The sequence below is a fragment of the Trichogramma pretiosum genome, unplaced genomic scaffold, assembly GCF_000599845.2.
Source record: "Trichogramma pretiosum strain Unisexual culture from Peru unplaced genomic scaffold, Tpre_2.0 scaffold101, whole genome shotgun sequence".
Taxonomy (NCBI): domain Eukaryota; kingdom Metazoa; phylum Arthropoda; class Insecta; order Hymenoptera; family Trichogrammatidae; genus Trichogramma; species Trichogramma pretiosum.
The window spans coordinates 446,460-460,864 of NW_019640823.1; positions in this window are offsets into that span (position 1 = coordinate 446,460).

A 14,405-nucleotide genomic window follows, 5' to 3' on the forward strand; every position below is an offset into this window, starting at 1 on the left:
TCGTGGCTCGTTGTAACGAACGGCGTTGTGCCTCGGGGGGGCCTCACCGGCTGGCAGCCGAAGCCAAGCTCGTCGTCGTCGTCGTCGTCATGGTTACTCTCTCTCTCTACTCGCTGGCGGCATCAGCGGCAGCAGCCAGCGAACTCAATATCCGCGCTGCGCTGCCATGCCTCCAGGCCATTCGCGTTAGCTCGAAGCTTTCTAGCTGCCTCTGTGTGTAGGTATATTCCTCCCTCTTTCCCTCCCTACCTTACTCTCTCTCGTATATATACCTATACTACTCGCAGCGCAAGGCCCTCCGGCTGTCGTCCCTCGAGTGAACCTGCAGCGCTGCTGCCGAGCTGCTATGTAGCTCGCGCAGCAGCGACTGATTATATTCCATTTCTGGATCGGCACCCCCGAGGGCTCTCGGTTCAGCTCTCTTTCTCTCTCTCGCTCGCAGAGCTATATATATATGCATGTGCTTTATATATATACCCAACCCCAAATGAACTATATACCTACGTCCTTTTTTTTTCTCTCGCTCTCTCTCTTAACATCCTTTGTAGCTACGTGTCTCTGTGTAAACGAGGTCATCTCACGGAAACACAGAGAGCGAGAGATAATTTTATGCAACGAAGCAGTTGTTGGCGTTGCTCGCGTATAAATTTATTCAAATCCATAGTCTAATCATCGATGTAGACGAATCGTACTTCGTTTACTTACTTACTTCTTTCCTTAATTTTCATTGGTAAACGCAAAGGCTCGCGAGAGCGAAGTCCGTTTAAAAAAATCTTTCCGATAATGTATGCCGAAAAATTAACGTCAAACGTTTCGAGCAAGAGCGAACGCACGAAGACGAAGACGAGGAAGAACGAAAAAAATTGTAGGAGGGAAAATATATAACGCATAAGGACGAAGCGAAGAAAAAAAAAATGATAAAAGCTGCTGTGCCCATGGCGACGACACGCAAGACAGCTCTAAATTTACGCGAAATCACGCGGTTGTACTTATACTTATATACACAGAAACAGAGAGAAAGATCAGTTCGAGTCATCTTTCATGACCTTGCGCTGCTTATAACAGCCTCGACTCGCCCCCACGTCGAAGAGATCACGGCCCGGCTGTTATAATGTACCCCGGCGATCGAGCCGATCGCGCGCGGACTTTCCCAGAGCGGCGGGCCCCGGGCTTTATTTTTTATATTTATATATATATATATATTATATGTGTGTCTGTGTATGTGTGTGTATGTGTTAGCGCAGTGAAACAAACTCGCGAAAACAAAAAAAAAAGAAAAAGAAATATGCGATGTATAAATTCTTCCGCCGAACGCGCAATGAACTTGCCTCGAGGTGTATACGCGTACTACAACAGACGTGACGCGAAGCTGCTCTATACGTATATATATAATACGACTGCGTGAATTATACATGTGCCGAAAAAATAATGATTGCAAAGCGGCCAAAACTGCAATATATAACTGTTAAATACGTATATACTGGCAAAGGAAAAGAGAGAGAGAGAGAGAGAGAATGAGACGACGGGGCCCATCTTTTTATTTTCGAAGTGAAAATTATCGGTATTGTGTCCGTCAAAATATGACTTGGGCCCCGGAGTACCGTTACAAGCCGTATTTATATACATATCTCGTCCGTAAAGTTGCCCCCGAGGCGGACCATATTTTTTTTTTTTTTCATTCGGCCCAGCTTGCTTTTGTCCAAAATATGCGGTATATTTCTGCGGGCAATCGTGGAGTGACTCGTAAACGGATTTTTTTATTATATTCAAAATGCAGACTAATTCGATAAGGAGATCCATCCACGCGCGATCGCGACAATTCGCAGGAACGCAAAAGAGTTCGAGGCAAAGTATGGAATATCGCATGCATTAAATTTACATTAAAAAACTACAGAAATAAGGTATTTCGTCCTATTTCTAGATTACATTAGCCCTTACTTTTTATTCATTAGAATCGTGATAGGCGAAAATTGAGCAAAGTAAATAAAGATACTATCTAGAAATTGATCAAATTTAATAATAATCAACTGGCAAAATGTAAAAAATACATTATAACAATGATTGAATTGTACTAAATATGTGAAAACTTCAGATGAAAAGATATCAGATCTGAAGTCACTGTAACGCCTTTCATTATTTAAACAATAAAGATAATATCAATATGATTATAATTAAAATACAACTAATTTTATAATTAAATCTTAATTATTAATTATTAATGCGTTGCACGCATCGTATTGCTCTTGTCGATGATCCAAGTCCAGGTTGATCTGCAAAAAAAAAAAAAAAAAAAAAACGAGCGTGAAGTTTCATTATCCGTAAACAGTTGTCGATTGACGATTGAAAATCGAGCGACAAAGTCGATCGGAGTAGGCTTACATTTTTCGTCGTCGAGTCGTCGACCTCGATATTGGCGACTCTCCTCGCCCTGGCATTGAATCCTTTTTTCTTACCCATTTTGATTCGATTTTAAATAAACAACAACAATACTGTTGCATTTGGTCGGAGAGACTCGAGCACATGTTTAGAAGAGTCCGGCGTGGCCATGTGGTATTTAACCAGACGACTTGACTTGACTTGAATATAGTTTTATTGGCAACACAAAGAAATTTGTACATAGCCACGTATAATACAAAATAGCGCGAAATACAAACGTATATTTATATTACATATTGATTCTTATAATTAAGCTTAAATCTATAATACTTAGTATCCGTATATTAAATTTTACATTCGATATCATAAAGAAATTTTCCTATAAAATAGATAATGTTTCTATTATCGCATTTAAGCAGCGATATCACATTGTATGGACTGACTTTGCCAGCGCTCCTTAAATTATCACATAGGATTTTCCTCGGTTCTGCAAATAATTCGCATTCCCAGAAAATGTGATCAAGCGAGTCGTCGCTTTGACCACATGTACAAAGAGTTTCATTAACAATACCTTTTCTAAAGAGGCTGGTTTTAAGAGAAGAGTGATTACTTCTCAATCTGTTTATTGAGACGATGATCTTTCTTGGCAAACCAAGACCAGCAAACCACGGTTTTATCTTTCCAGAATAGAAATTTCCAAAGTAGAAGGTACCTTTAGTATCACTTAAATTAATGCAAATTGTCTTGTTCTCTTCATTACATTTACGTTTAAAGTCAATTGTAAAGTCCGTCACTGGGATTGGTCTATCAAGAAGGTTCTCGCTCATAGCTGCCGATTTTGCCAGCGAATCCGCTTTTTCATTACCTTGAATTCCCACGTGGGAAGGTATCCAGACAAGCTTAATAACAATATTTAACTTATAGGCTAAAGCTAGTTTTTGTCTAATTTTGTTAATTAATATAGAATTAGATGTAAAGAAGCTCAGAGCTTTCAAGGCGCTCTCGGAATCAGAAAATATTGAATATGTACCTTGACCTTTGGTAATGATTTTTTTAATAACTAATAATAAAGCACTGCATTCCGCAGTGAATATGGATGCTGAATCTGAGATTCGATGTGCGAGGCAATATTCCGGATTTGAGCTCCAAGCGGCAAAACCCACCCGCGAACTTTCACCGTTAATGATTTTAGATCCGTCTGTGAATATGTTCACGCAGTTACGCTCTGAATACATTTTATTGAAAGCATCATTTGGTGTGATGTCCTTGGAAATTTTTCTCCCGCTATCCAAAACAATATTAGGTATAAAAAAATTGTCAAAGAAATCACTGGTGTACTTGAAGTGTTTATTTGAGCAATAAATAGAATCTTTTAAGAACCAAACTTCGGAGTAGCATTCCATCATGAGCGATGGGGAAAAATTGTGAGTAAACATGAAATTTTCACTAAGTTCCGTGAGTTTTTCTAAATTGTCCAAAATTAAATTTTGCTCGTTGGCCAATGACCTGAGGAGATATTTATAGCATATAAATTTTAGCCTGCACTTTATGTATGGAATCCCAGATTCAGCAACCAAAACATTTATTGGAGTGCTGTTTCGGTACCCCATAGCTATTCTAATAGCCATATTCTGTGTTTTTTGAATTTTGTCTATGATTCTACTGTCACTCGGGAATATTAAAAACCCGCCGTATTCTATCTTAGACCGAATTAACATTATGTACAAAGTTAACAAAGATTCTGGGTTCGCACCCCACCAAGTAGACCTTAAAAAACTAATTATCCTTATATTGTATTTACATCTGTTAATCAAGTTATCAGTATGTTTATGCCAGTCTAAGTGTTGGTCAAGAAGCATACCTAAAAATTTGACGTCTTTTGATGGTTTGATCGACAAGTTGTTGATTTTGATTGTTAAATTTTTTGTACGTTTAGATAGTTTATCAAAAATGATGAAGACGCATTTCTCCGGTGCTACCTCTAGTCCTCTATCTTTAAGGTGATTTACAAGCTTAGAGCTTTCTTCTTCAAGGAATCTACTCTGTTCTTCGTGATGCATTTGTTCTTTATTATAAATAACAATATCGTCTGCAAACTGTAGTGTCGTGATGGACTTACTTATACATTGGTTGATTTTCCTTGTGTATATTGCATATAATAATGGACTTAATACGGAGCCTTGAGGAAGACCTTTGTCGACCGTTTTATTTATAATTTCAGTCAATGTGCAAAATGTCACATTCCTTTCAAAAATTATATTCTTGATGAACATAATGATTTTTTTTGGCAGTCCAAGTTCAATCAAATCGTCAATCATTATGTCGGGGATGACGTTGTCGAACGCACCCCTGATGTCCAGAAACAATGCTGAAACTGTATCTTTCGTATAGAAGTTCTTCTGAATGTCCGATGTTAAAATAGCCAAATTGTCTATGCACGATTTGTTTTTCCGGAAACCAAATTGTGAGCTTGAAAAGATTTCATGCTTTTCCAACCACCATTGCAATCGCTCTTTGATAAGCTTTTCCATTATCTTTAGAATGCAAGAAGCCAGGGAAATAGGTCTGACTTTGTTTGAATTTCCTTTAGGAATAAAAATGACTAAATATTTGCTCCAATCGGATGGAAAATAGTGTAAGTGAAAGATGTCATTTAAGAGATCTAGTAATATTCTTTGCCAAAACTCAGGTAAGTTTGCTATGATCTCATAATTAATCTTGTCCAAGCCGGCGGAGGATTTCAGATTTAAATTAGACATTACAAACTGAAATTCTTCATAGGAAAATAGATTGCTCAAAACCTCATTATCAGAAGGATAGGTGTCGTTTTCTGGTAACTCCTTTAACTTTTGAATTGCGTTAGTGTGTATAGATTTGTGTGCACTAAGCTTAGTTATAGCTTCTGCCATATTTTCTTCCATTTTTCTATTACCCGTTCCGTAATCTATTTCTTTGAAGCTGTTGTTAAATTTTTTAACTATTTTCCAAAATTCATTTGTTTTGGTTGCTGGGGTGATTTTACTGCAGAATGATTGAAATGATTTGCGTTTTTCCTCACGTAGTGTTTTTGTAGTCAGAGCATCCATTTTTTTGACTGCTATAAATCTATCAATGTTGTACTTGTAACGTATTGATTTGAAGGCAGCTTTCCTTTGACGAATGACTTTATCGCATTTCTCATTCCACCAAATGCACTTGGGCTTTGAGGAAGAGTTAGTGGGTTTGAGAGTAACACCTGATGATTTATTGATTGGAGAAGTGTTCGGCAGAGAGTCAATTATAGATTCGTGTAAGAAATCCAAAAAATAGTCGTATCTAGATGGAATATCCAGGTTTGTGTATGCTATGCTATTAAAGAACGTTTTATTCTGATCCAATTTTGTATAAAAATTTTCCCAATCTAGCTTTTTAAAATTATATCTGTATTCCAATCTTTGCAGATGCAGAGGTTTGATGTTGATATCAATTGCGATTGGGTAATGATCACTTTTCCAATTTTCGTCAAGAACGTGCCAGTTGATCTTAGGGAAAAGGTTTGGCGAGCAGAATGTCAAATCAATACATGATTCATGAAATCCAGCATATGTAAGAGTGTAATGAGTAGGGCTTTGGTCGTTTAGTATAACTAGATTATCATAATCTAAATTGTCTGCAATGATTTTTCCATTTGGGCAGGTTTTGTTGCTTCCCCACAAGGGGTGGTGCGCATTAAAATCACCTCCCAAAATGTAGTATTTTGAGCCATGGTTAGAAATTGCGTTTGTTAAGCTGTTCCATTCATTGTGTGATATGTTGTTTGTCGAGCAATCTATATTTTGCGTCCTGTAGCAGGCTGTTATCAGTAAATTGTCTGAGTTATGTGGATTAACTTTGATGATTACAGAGCCAGTTTCTAGCTTATTGCTATTGAATTTGATTTTAGTCTTCTCGTAGAAGAGGTTATCCTTAATGCAGATTGCTAAGCCACCGCCTGAGCCAACTTGTCGATCAAACCTAATAATATGAAAACCTTTAAGTTTAAATGACTTAGATTCTTTTAACCATGTTTCAACTAGTATTATTATATCAAATTTGTGAGCTTCGTTCTGAAGCATCAGTTTGTTGCTAACACTGCGACAGTTCCATTGCAAAATTTTTAAAGTGGAAGAATTTTTGACTACAGACATAATTAGACTAATATAAAATTAAATGAGTTTATTGATTAATTAGTTAGTAATTACTTAGAGACTTTAGTAGATTTGTTTTTGGACTGTGCAGTGTTAGAATAAACTTTGAGGTTAGTATATTTATTAGAACTTGCAGAGTTATTTGCAAGTTTATTTTTGTCACTAGGTTTGTTGTTTGACTTTTCAGAGGAGATCTGTTGCTGCTGCTGCTGCTGATTTTTGGATGAACCAGATGTACAAGATGCAACAGATGAACCAGATGAAGAAATCATAGTTGCGTTTGAGATTGGAGTTAATCTAGTTGATGGTGGTGACGTGCTTTCTTGACTCGAGTATTGATTGCTTCGACGTAATTGCTTTTCCTTGAGAAATTCAGATGAACTGGAGTCGGTATTGGTTGATGAGAGTAGTTGAGGTACCCTGGAGGGTTCTTTCAGAACAGTGCTGTAGGTGACAGCTTGAACATTACGTGTGGCGTTCCTGAGACTAGGGAAAATTTCTTTAGTGTTTGAAGGTGCAGAATATTTGTTAAAAACCAGCTGCTTCGCTTCAAAGTAGGAGATGTTATCATATGCCATCTTGATATTTACCATGTCGTGTTTTTTGTAGATGGAGCATTTCTTATCAGTAGACTTGTGTGATTCTTTGCAGTTAGCACATCTTGGAGTAATGCCTTGACAAGATGCACCTTCTTCATGTTCTTCTTCACCGCATAGGGAGCAGCGAGCTTTGCTACGACAGTCCTTGGCTAAGTGAGAAAATTTAAAGCACTTAAGGCACTGTATGTTTTTTTTAACATAAGGTGTGACCTTTGTAATGACATGGAAGATAGAGATTTCTTTAGGCAAAGAGTCCCCTTCAAAACTGATTAAAATTGATGTAGTTGGAATCCACCTTGCTTCATGAGACATAGCTCCTTGTTGTCTGTTTCGTCTGTTCATTCTTGTGATTCGATTAATTTTGGCAGTGGATTTAATATTATGTTTGAACTCTTCTAAGTCGATGTCCAATGGTATGCCTTTGACAACACCTTTGCGATATTTCTTAAAGCCGGGTATAAAGGTGGCAAGCCCATGTTTTCCAAAGTTTTCATCATTCAGTGAAAAGTTAGCCTCGGTTCTATTTGAAAATACTATCACACCTCTGTACCGACCATCCTTCTTAATTTCAAGGATGGAGTCATATCTTGATGCAACAATTTTACCAATGTTATATATGTTAAATGTCTTGTCTGTTGGATTGATATGCTTAACCCATACATGGTAAGGTCCTTTGGATTTGTCGGTGTAGCCTGTACACTCAATGTCATTGCTCTTCACCGGTGGATCCTTAAGCAGGTTATGCGAGTTATACGATATGTTAGCAGGATTCACCTTGAGCGTGTCACTGACTGGAAGAATATATGATTCTGGAACTTTCTCATCATCTTTTTTCTTTTTTGTGAAATTTGTTGTGGATGCAAAGTTGTCTTCGTCACTCTCAAGCTTTCTTTTTTCAATTAGTTGCTGCCATTCCATGCTTGACATTTTATCGATAACGTTTAAATTGTTGTTCAAAAATTTTGCAGGATCAGACACGTTAGCATCTTTGGGCGAGTGGCCCGCCATATTGGAGCCTACCCGGTAAGCCCGGGGGCTATAGGTTAGCAACTAACTTTTAGGCTGTAGGTTTAGTATTGAAACTAGATGAAAAAATATAATAACACCTCACGACTTTCTCAGCACTACAGAATCCGTTTCGAGTAATTATGTAAAAGAAACGTGAAAAGAATTTGATAAAATCAACTCGAATGGCTGAGTAACTCATGCACGTCCGTGCGGCCAGGTTCCACCGACATACCTACCGAGGCGGCGATGCGGTCACCATTTAACCAGACGACGCATTTACGCATTGCGGCGTCCTCTGACATCACTGATCGGAACTATATAATAGTTGTCGCGCGCGTGACCTTACCGACTGCGCCGGGTTCGATATAAATTTGAAATCTTTTATCCCATGAAAACTTTTATGAGCAGATAAGAGATCGAGATGAAAGCAAACAAATAGAGTAATTATTGTTTTTATTTTGTAACGATTGTGTTCTATGGTTTTTGCTTTTATAACGATGAAATAAAAAAAAACCCTTTGGAATCAACTCCAAAAAACTCTCCTCAAAGAATTTTTAATTTAAGTGCAAGAAAAAAACAAAGACTTTCTCGTACGATTTTTGAATCAACCAAGAAAAAACCACAAAACCCTGTGTCGCAGAAGTCTTGAATCAAATAAAAAAAAATAACGAAGCCTTTCTCACAAAAACTAAGAATCAACAACAAGAAAAGAATGTAGTCCTTGCTGCAGAAGTTCAGACTTAACTCCGAGAAAAAAACGAAGCCCTTCTCGAAGAATCTAAAAATCAACCACAAGGAAGTAAAACCGAGCTAGACTCTGAATGCATGTCACCTTTTTTGCGAAGTGCACGCAAAAGAGAAGCATTTAAAACATTTTCAAAACTTTAGATCTTCAATTGGAAAAATAAAGCGGCCACATGAGCTCAACTTCGCTGTGGCAAGATTATGGTAACCATTTTTGATAATTAGAGAGTAAAACTGAAAACAACAAACGGATAATCAAAAAAACGTTACTGTGACATGCGAATTAATAATGATTTGAGATAATGGTAATAGATAATTGAATATAACTTGGAATCTAAGTAAAATTTTTAAGCGAGTAACTAATTATAACACTCATTATCATTAGGAATTTATTAAAATCAAAATACACTGAAAATAGCAGTAAAATATTATTTTGTGAAATTTCGAGAATTTTAAAAAGTTTTTTATAGCACTGCGTGGCATAAGTTCACATCTATGGCACGCTTTTCGGTGGCATAAGTCGCACATTCTGGCACCGCTGCGTTCGCATCACACTCGCATACGCTCGTGCGCTAACCTCACTTCGCGCTACCAGAAAGTCCGACTTATGCATCGGAAAAGGGGGCATAAATGTGAACTTTGCACAGTACTATAAAACGTTGTTCGATACTCGGGCCATAGGGGACACTTTTCGGCCCAGCTATTAGGACCCTCGCTGCGCTCGGGCCCTAAACTACGCCGTGCCAAAAAGTGTTACTTATGGCACTTGTATCGAAAATTACTATTATTCAATTTGAGCTGGGCAAGTAACAAAGCGAATGATAAAACGGGAACCCTTATAATTGTAAAGTTTTTATTAAAATATACACCACTCAACAAAATTTTCGCAACAAAAAATTTCATCGAAATTTTGTTTTCTTTAAATCCATTATGTACGGGTTCAAGCCGGTATAGAGTTACTCGAACGAAAATCTCGCGCTACCCGGAATATCCCGAAAACCCCGAACCGACGGAGCCCGACGAGTACTTACAATACTAGAATTAATCAAAATACTCGTACAATCGACGCTGCCCCGTTTGAAAATTAGAAAGTGCAAGTCAGTGCATCGCTGGTTTTACCATTTCCATTCGTAAATGTACGTGGCTCAAGCCACTTTCACTTTTTTTTCGGCCATGTGCTCGGACACAATGTACAAATAGGAAATAGTACAGGCTACGACGCCGTAGAGTGAACAACTAAGGAAGATTGCATCTACTGTATAGCAAGTGATTAAAAGTTAAAAAATATTTCATATAACAAGTGACTGTCTATTGTGCGTGAGTGAGCAAAACGATAACCAAGAGACCCGACGATCCCGTTATTAAAGATATGAAAAGGGTACCACTTCTGACTTTTGAGAGTCGTCTCGTTAAATCCTTGAACGAAGGTGATGAAGACTGGGATGATGATGTTGGTGTACCATTTATTGGCGATTTAATGCCTCAGCTCGGCTACAAAGACGAGCCCAACGTCGATAAAAATGGAAAGCCCATTCTGCGTCGCACCACAGCATTACATCTCTTAGCTAGACGCAAATTACTCATCGAAAATGAGACGGTTCGTGACCTTTTTGTCAACGTTTACAACAGATTCGACTTGAATTACGTCGACGAGTTTGGCCTAACGCATTTCCAGGTTGCTTGCGAGTACGGCTGCAAAGACGTCATTGAAAAATTTCTCGATTTCGAGCCGAATCCCAATTACCCCGCGCGAAGAATGCCGCTAAACACGGCTCTGGCCTGGTGCCGCGACGAGACGGCCGAGGCGTTGCTGAAAAGCGGCGTTGATCCAAATGCAGCCGACGAGGACGGCATTACACCTCTGCTCATTATCAGTCAGAAAAAATACGAGAATAATTTGGCGGACATGTTATTCGAGGTCAGCGACGAATTAAATCAGCTGGTGCAGGNCGACAAGTGTCAGATGAAATTTGGACTAAAAATGAGTTTGACTAGGCACCAAATGGCAGTACACGAAGGTCACAAGGATTATGCATGTGACAAGTGCCAGAAGGAATTTGCACAAAAATCAAGTTTGCTATTCCATAAAAAAATAATTCACGAAGATCGCAAAGACTACACATGTGACAAGTGCGAGAAGAAATTCGGAACCAAATTAAGTTTGCTCTTGCATCAGAAAACAATACACGAAGGTCGTAAAGATTACGCATGCGACAAGTGTGAGAAGAAATTTGGGCATAAATCGTCTTTAATTATGCATCAAAAGACAGTCCATCAAGAACGTAAAGACTATTCATGTGACAAGTGCGAGATAAAATTTGGACAACGATATAGTTTGATTAGACACCAAAAGATAGCCCACGAAGGTGGCAACGATTTTTCATGCGGTCTTTGTGAGAAGAAATTTAGAGATAAGTACCAGTGGTTCACACACCAAAGAACCGTCCACGAGGGTCGCAAAGATTACTTATGTGACAAATGCGAGATGAAATTTGGACAAATATCAAATCTGTACTCTCACCAAAGAATAATCCATGAAGGTAGTAAAAATTATGCGTGCGACAAGTGTGAGAAGAAATTTGGACAAAAATCAAATTTGCTCGACCACCAAAAAACAGTCCACGAAGGTCGTAAAGATTTCGCGTGCGACAAGTGCGATAAGAAATACGGGTTTAAAAGCATTTTGAAAAAACACCAAAGAATAGTCCACGAAGGTCACAAAGATTACGCATGCGAGAAATGCGAGAAAAAATTCACACGAAAGTCGTGTTTGCTCACGCACGTGAGAACAGTTCACGAGGGTCGTAAAGATTTTGCTTGCGACAAGTGCGAGAAAAATTTTGGACAAAAATCAGACTTGTTTCGGCACCAAAGGACAGTCCACCAAGGTCACAAAGATTACGCATGCGACAAATGCGAAAGGAAATTTGAACAAATATCGAATTTACTTTTCCACCAAAGGAAGATTCATGAAGGTCGTAGTTAACACGTGCGTCAAGTATGAGAAGAAATTTGAAAAACACTCGAATGAGTCGCAAAGTGTACCCTTTAATCCTTTAATCCCAAAACAATTTCGACGTTTTTTAAGATTATGCATATGACAAAATATAAAAGTTATTGCTTATGAACGCAATTTGATTTACCACACTTAATATGAACTTTCGACATAGTTTCGATAAAGTTAAATTTTTATATATTAGACGATTATGTTTATCATGATCATCGTGATTTTTCTCTTGACAATTGTAAATATGTATAGGCGCTGATACATACGTTTACCTAAAATTTCAATAAAATTTGTAGCCATACGATTGTACCTTACCTGATTCTAACCATCATTACACCTTCGTTCACCGTCGCGGTAATGCGGCCGGTAAATCGATACGAAACCGATTGGTGTGCATTCGATACCACTTAAACTTCATACACGCAACGACAAAAAAATCGAATCATTTTAATGCAAGCGCGCCGCGTCGCGCTCGCTCACGATATACGATGACGCGCGAGGAGTAGGCGATACACCGACGAGATTTATCTACGATACAAGGAGTGCTAGTTGGCGGTCTCGTGGCGTTCGAGCGGAGTCGCCGTGACCTTTACCACCTGCTCTCGCGAACTCATAATTCCCGCCGGAATCCCCATTATATTATATAGTCGCGAAGAAGAAGAAGAAGCGCATCCTGCAGACTCGATCGTCTTAAAAAACGACGTACACGATGTATACGCGCGGCGTGCGCCCCATGTTGCGCGAGTTTAACGATATTTATGTACATTATTATGTACGAGAGTCGTCTTCCAAATGGACGCGTTGTAATACGCGCCGAGTGTGTCGTGTTCAGCACGCGCGCCTTACATTATTATGCGCCTCCCAACACAAAAGTATAATTGAGATCGGAGAGATTGATAAGCGGCTCCTTTTTCAAGATCGATACTTTATATTCGTCGTATTTGAAGCAGCGAAAATTACCATTCGTTCGATAACAAAGTCGAGGAGGGAATACCTTGACATCGTTCGCCGGTACAAACATAGAAATGTATAATATCAATTTAATGGCCAGTCATAATTTTTCAATGTTTGCGCTATCTCTCGCACGTTTATAATTCTTTCTTTCTTTCTGTGTGTTGCAGGCCTGCTGAGAGCCAATGGCACCGACGGTGCACGCGAACGACCTGTGAAACGACGAGCACGAGCCCCGGCCGGAATTAATATTTAACAATGATGATAATCGTCGTACGATTCGAGCGAGCGACGACACGAGAAGACGATGATACGAGATGGGGGACAACAGCAGAACAAAAAAATTGATCGAGGGAGAGAAGAGGATATTCGCTAAAGAAGATATCGTCGTGCCCCGACTCGACGCGTCGTTTATTATACCAATACTTTTTATTATTAATAATTAGTTACATTATCCGCGAAAAACCTTTTTTTTTGTAAATAACTGATCGAGCATTGACATTGATAATTTAATGATATTATATAAATGTATAACATTATACGATGATACAGAAAACACGTATTGATATTTTAACTTAAATTTGGCGTCGGAGATACGGTAGGATCTTTTTACGTGTTTTTGTAAATATAAGTGATGCGAGACTTTCGCCTTCTAATTTTTTACTTATTAAGTTTTCGCGCTCGCGATGCGAGAGAGATTCCAGAGAGTGAAAAATTCAAACCTTTGTGGTTGTTGCTTTATAAAATTGTAAAGAGTGTACGGACTACTATTGTATGCTCGCAATTGTGTCAGAGCGCGACTGATTTAGTGAACATTGAGTAATTCAATCGACGTTTAATTTAAGCGTTATCGGAAAACAAATTTTGTCATTCAAAAATTTTACATCGTTTGTTCTGACTAATTTTTTTGGTTTATTATTTTTTTTTACGCAAGACGGAACTTGAGCTCGAAAGCGCAAAAAAAAAGAAACAAAAACAAAACTCATGTAAATCAGAATTTTCATGATGACAAATATACACACGAGATTACCAATTTAATCTTCTCTGACTGCGTTTCGATACGAGATTTTTTCACTATTTTAAAAAATAATAAATAATAGTATGAATAAGAATAAACGATGAAGAATGGATCTCTTTCGCGAATTGCGTTGGCGGGCATCGAGCTCACCCGTGCGTTTATGATTAAATAAATGAAGAAAAAAAATTACGATTAATAATCGAAAGAAAAAAGTAACGCACTTGGATACGGAATAACTTTCTATATTATAATGTAACATTGTGATAAGCTTAAATACTGCGTTTGTTTGTACCCTACGGAAACAATTTTGTAACGCGTTTAAACGATAGTAAATCACCAATTGTAATACTTTAGCACATTTTTCTATACACACGTACACGTACATTATTGTATTGCGAAATTTTTTCGAGATTTTCTGTGATGATGTTTCGCGCGCAGGATAAATTCGCATTATATATAAACTTTTTCGATTTTTCCTATTGTACACACGATACACAGCGGCGAAAGAACAACGACGCCGACCGATTTTATAAAAG